We start from the raw sequence: 6,000 nt of genomic DNA, 5'->3' as shown, positions 1-6,000 counted from the left end.
GTGCCAGTGAAAGTCAAAGAAGGCATTATGAGGCTACAAAGCAAGAATAAAACAGTAAGAGGCATCGCCCAAACCTTAGGATGACCAAAATCAAACAGTTTGGAACATCATTAAGAAGAAAGAGTGTACTGGGGAGCACAGTAATCGCAAAGAGTTTAGCATTCCAAGGAAGATCTCCATTGCTGATGACAGAAGAATTCTCATCATAATGAAGGAAAAATCCCTGAATATATGTCCAATAGATCAGAAACACTTCAGGAGGCAGGTGTGGGTCTGTCATTGACTTCTGTCCGCAAAAGATTTCATGAAAAGAAATAGAGGCTACACTGCAAGATATAAATAACTAGTTAGCCACAGAAACAGGATGGCCAGATTACAATTTGCCAGGAAGTATTTAAAAGAGCCTGCAGAATTTTGGAAAAAGGTCCTGTGGACAGATGAGACCAAGATTAACCTGCATCAGAGAGATGGCAAGAGCGAAGTGTGCAGGCATAAAGGAACTGCCCTTGATCCAAAGCATACCACCTTTGCCATGCTTTGTATCTTGCAGCTTAACCTCTGTATTTCTGTTCTGCAGATGGTTGTGAAGCCAAATGTCCCAAATGTTATGGTCCCAAATGAGGGGACTTTGTATAAAAAAAGCTATAATTTCTACATGGTTAAATCAAATTGTATACCAGTAACCTTGAATAAAATCTGAAATGTGCACTTTAATTACATGTAAATTGTTTGATTACAAATTTAAAACTGTGGACCACAGGGGAAAATAAAGGAAAAAAGGGTCTTTGTCCCAAACATTATGGAGGGCTGTGTCTGCACATGCTTGCATATGTTTGTATGTATCTGCATGTTTTTTTTCTTTGGCTTGGCTTCGCGGACGTAGATTTATGGAGGGGGTAAAAAGTCCACGTCAGCTGCAGGCTCGTTTGTGGCTGACAAGTCCGATGCGGGACAGGCAGACACGATTGCAGCGGTTGCAGGGGAAAATTGGTTGGTTGGGGTTGGGTGTTGGGTTTTTCCTCCTTTGCCTTTTGTCAGTGAGGTAGGCTCTGCGGTCTTCTTCAAAGGAGGTTGCTGCCCGCCAAACTGTGAGGCGCCAAGATGCACGGTTTGAGGCGTTATCAGCCCACTGGCGGTGGTCAATGTGGCAGGCACCAAGAGATTTCTTTAGGCAGTCCTTGTATCTTTTCTTTGGTGCACCTCTGTCACGGTGGCCAGTGGAGAGCTCGCCATATAACACGATCTTGGGAAGGCGATGGTCCTCCATTCTGGAGACGTGACCCATCCAGCGCAGCTGGATCTTCAGCAGCGTGGACTCGATGCTGTCGACCTCTGCCATCTCGAGTACCTCGACGTTAGGGGTGTGAGCGCTCCAATGGATGTTGAGGATGGAGCGGAGACAACGCTGGTGGAAGCGTTCTAGGAGCCGTAGGTGGTGCCGGTAGAGGACCCATGATTCGGAGCCGAACAGGAGTGTGGGTATGACAACGGCTCTGTATACGCTTATCTTTGTGAGGTTTTTCAGTTGGTTGTTTTTCCAGACTCTTTTGTGTAGTCTTCCAAAGGCGCTATTTGCCTTGGCGAGTCTGTTGTCTATCTCATTGTCGATCCTTGCATCTGATGCAATGGTGCAGCCGAGATAGGTAAACTGGTTGACCGTTTTGAGTTTTGTGTGCCCGATGGAGATGTGGGGGGGCTGGTAATCATGGTGGGGAGCTGGCTGATGGAGGACCTCAGTTTTCTTGAGGCTGACTTCCAGGCCAAACATTTTGGCAGTTTCCGCAAAGCAGGACGTCAAGCGCTGAAGAGCTGGCTCTGAATGGGCAACTAAAGCGGCATCGTCTGCAAAGAGTAGTTCACGGACAAGTTTCTCTTGTGTCTTGGTGTGAGCTTGCAGGCGCCTCAGATTGAAGAGACTGCCATCCGTGCGGTACCGGATGTAAACAGCGTCTTCATTGTTGGGGTCTTTCATGGCTTGGTTCAGCATCATGCTGAAGAAGATTGAAAAGAGGGTTGGTGCGAGAACACAGCCTTGCTTCACGCCATTGTTAATGGAGAAGGGTTCAGAGAGCTCATTGCTGTATCTGACCCGACCTTGTTGGTTTTCGTGCAGTTGGATAATCATGTTGAGGAACTTTGGGGGACATCCGATGCGCTCTAGTATTTGCCAAAGCCCTTTCCTGCTCACGGTGTCGAAGGCTTTGGTGAGGTCAACAAAGGTGATGTAGAGTCCTTTGTTTTGTTCTCTGCATTTTTCTTGGAGCTGTCTGAGGGCAAAGACCATGTCAGTAGTTCCTCTGTTTGCGCGAAAGCCGCACTGTGATTCTGGGAGAATATTCTCCCAGAATATTCTACTAAATAGAATAATACCTAGTGTCGCCGAGAATCTGCATGTTTACATTGTGTGTGTATATATAGGTATATATATACACTTGCGCTTTCGATTTCTTTCGCGCAAACAGAGGAACCACTGACATGGTCTTTGCCCTCAGACAGCTCCAAGAAAAGTGCAGAGAACAAAACAAAGGACTCTACATCACCTTTGTTGACCTCACCAAAGCCTTCGACACCGTGAGCAGGAAAGGGCTTTGGCAAATACTAGAGCGCATCGGATGTCCCCCAAAGTTCCTCAACATGATTATCCAACTGCACGAAAACCAACAAGGTCGGGTCAGATACAGCAATGAGCTCTCTGAACCCTTCTCCATTAACAATGGCGTGAAGCAAGGCTGTGTTCTCGCACCAACCCTCTTTTCAATCTTCTTCAGCATGATGCTGAACCAAGCCATGAAAGACCCCAACAATGAAGACGCTGTTTACATCCGGTACCGCACGGATGGCAGTCTCTTCAATCTGAGGCGCCTGCAAGCTCACACCAAGACACAAGAGAAACTTGTCCGTGAACTACTCTTTGCAGATGATGCCGCTTTAGTTGCCCATTTAGAGCCAGCTCTTCAGCGCTTGACGTCCTGCTTTGCGGAAACTGCCAAAATGTTTGGCCTGGAAGTCAGCCTGAAGAAAACTGAGGTCCTCCATCAGCCAGCTCCCCACCATGACTACCAGCCCCCCCACATCTCCATCGGGCACACAAAACTCAAAACGGTCAACCAGTTTACCTATCTCGGCTGCACCATTTCATCAGATGCAAGGATCGACAATGAGATAGACAACAGACTCGCCAAGGCAAATAGCGCCTTTGGAAGACTACACAAAAGAGTCTGGAAAAACAACCAACTGAAAAACCTCACAAAGATAAGCGTATACAGAGCCGTTGTCATACCCACACTCCTGTTCGGCTCCGAATCATGGGTCCTCTACCGGCACCACCTACGGCTCCTAGAACGCTTCCACCAGCGTTGTCTCCGCTCCATCCTCAACATCCATTGGAGCGCTCACACCCCTAACGTCGAGGTACTCGAGATGGCAGAGGTCGACAGCATCGAGTCCACGCTGCTGAAGATCCAGCTGCGCTGGATGGGTCACGTCTCCAGAATGGAGGACCATCGCCTTCCCAAGATCGTATTATATGGCGAGCTCTCCACTGGCCACCGTGACAGAGGTGCACCAAAGAAAAGGTACAAGGACTGCCTAAAGAAATCTCTTGGTGCCTGCCACATTGACCACCGCCAGTGGGCTGATAACGCCTCAAACCGTGCATCTTGGCGCCTCACAGTTTGGCGGGCAGCAGCCTCCTTTGAAGAAGACCGCAGAGCCCACCTCACTGACAAAAGGCAAAGGAGGAAAAACCCAACACCCAACCCCAACCAACCAATTTTCCCTTGCAACCGCTGCAATCGTGTCTGCCTGTCCCGCATCGGACTGGTCAGCCACAAACGAGCCTGCAGCTGACGTGGACTTTTTACCCCCTCCATAAATCTTCGTCCGCGAAGCAAAGCCAAAGGATATAGGTATATGATCTCCTGGGCCCTCCTCAGAGTTAACTGGAGGAAATCCATTAATATAGGGACAATCAAGTTAGATTACAGTGAGGTTACTATTGGATTAGTCATGATCTTATTAACTGAAGTTTAAGAGACATGTGTATCATTGTTACACTGTGAGAGACCTAATTCCTGGATATTAACATTACAATTTCATTTGTAATATCCACAAAATAACTTGCATTACTGCCAGGCATTGGCTATGCCACAGCAGCATTGCTAAGTTGTATAAGAGAAAGTGAATTAGCCACAGTCTTAAACAGCCTGTCCTAAATGTAAAATGTAGTACAACAAACCCTTCACTGCTAGTGATGTTATATTCTTCTCTTTGGCTTTGCTTCGCGGACGAAGATTTATGGAGGGGGTAAAAAGTCCACGTCAGCTGCAGGCTCGTTTGTGGCTGACCAGTCCGATGCGGGACAGGCAGACACGATTGCAGCGGTTGCAAGGGAAAATTGGTTGGTTGGGGTTGGGTGTTGGGTTTTTCCTCCTTTGCCTTTTGTCAGTGAGGTGGGCTCTGCGGTCTTCTTCAAAGGAGGCTGCTGCCCGCCAAACTGTGAGGCGCCAAGATGCACGGTTTGAGGCGTTATCAGCCCACTGGCGGTGGTCAATGTGGCAGGCACCAAGAGATTTCTTTAGGCAGTCCTTGTACCTTTTCTTTGGTGCACCTCTGTCACGGTGGCCAGTGGAGAGCTCGCCATATAATACGATCTTGGGAAGGCGATGGTCCTCCATTCTGGAGACGTGACACATCCAGCGCAGCTGGATCTTCAGCAGCGTGGACTCGATGCTGTCGACCTCTGCCATCTCGAGTACCTCGACGTTAGGGGTGTGAGCGCTCCAATGGATGTTGAGGATGGAGCGGAGACAACGCTGGTGGAAGCGTTCTAGGAGCCGTAGGTGGTGCCGGTAGAGGACCCATGATTCGGAGCCGAACAGGAGTGTGGGTATGACAACGGCTCTGTATACGCTTATCTTTGTGAGGTTTTTCAGTTGGTTGTTTTTCCAGACTCTTTTGTGTAGTCTTCCAAAGGCGCTATTTGCCTTGGCGAGTCTGTTGTCTATCTCATTGTCGATCCTTGCATCTGATGAAATGGTGCAGCCGAGATAGGTAAACTGGTTGACCGTTTTGAGTTTTGTGTGCCCGATGGAGATGTGGGGGGGCTGGTAGTCATGGTGGGGAGCTGGCTGATGGAGGACCTCAGTTTTCTTCAGGCTGACTTCCAGGCCAAACATTTTGGCAGTTTCCGCAAAGCAGGACGTCAAGCGCTGAAGAGCTGGCTCTAAATGGGCAACTAAAGCGGCATCATCTGCAAAGAGTAGTTCACGGACAAGTTTCTCTTGTGTCTTGGTGTGAGCTTGCAGGCGCCTCAGATTGAAGAGACTGCCATCCGTGCGGTACCGGATGTAAACAGCGTCTTCATTGTTGGGGTCTTTCATGGCTTGGTTCAGCATCATGCTGAAGAAGATTGAAAAGAGGGTTGGTGCGAGAACACAGCCTTGCTTCACGCCATTGTTAATGGAGAAGGGTTCAGAGAGCTCATTGCTGTATCTGACCCGACCTTGTTGGTTTTCGTGCAGTTGGATAATCATGTTGAGGAACTTTGGGGGACATCCGATGCGCTCTAGTATTTGCCAAAGCCCTTTCCTGCTCACGGTGTCGAAGGCTTTGGTGAGGTCAACAAAGGTGATGTAGAGTCCTTTGTTTTGTTCTCTGCACTTTTCTTGGAGCTGTCTGAGGGCAAAGACCATGTCAGTGGTTCCTCTGTTTGCGCGAAAGCCGCACTGTGATTCTGGGAGAATATTCTCAGCGACACTAGGTATTATTCTATTTAGTAGAATCCTAGCGAAGATTTTGCCTGCAATGGAGAGCAATGTGATTCCCCTGTAGTTTGAGCAGTCTGATTTCTCGCCTTTGTTTTTGTACAGGGTGATGATGGTGGCATCACGAAGATCCTGAGGCAGTTTACCTTGGTCCCAACAAAGCTTGAAAAACTCATGCAGTTTGGCATGCAGTGTTTTGCCGCCAGCCTTCCAGACTTCTGGGGGGATTCCATCC

The sequence above is a fragment of the Narcine bancroftii genome, chromosome 3 (genome assembly GCF_036971445.1).
Source record: "Narcine bancroftii isolate sNarBan1 chromosome 3, sNarBan1.hap1, whole genome shotgun sequence".
Lineage (NCBI taxonomy): Eukaryota > Metazoa > Chordata > Chondrichthyes > Torpediniformes > Narcinidae > Narcine > Narcine bancroftii.
This window is presented reverse-complemented; position numbering follows the sequence as displayed.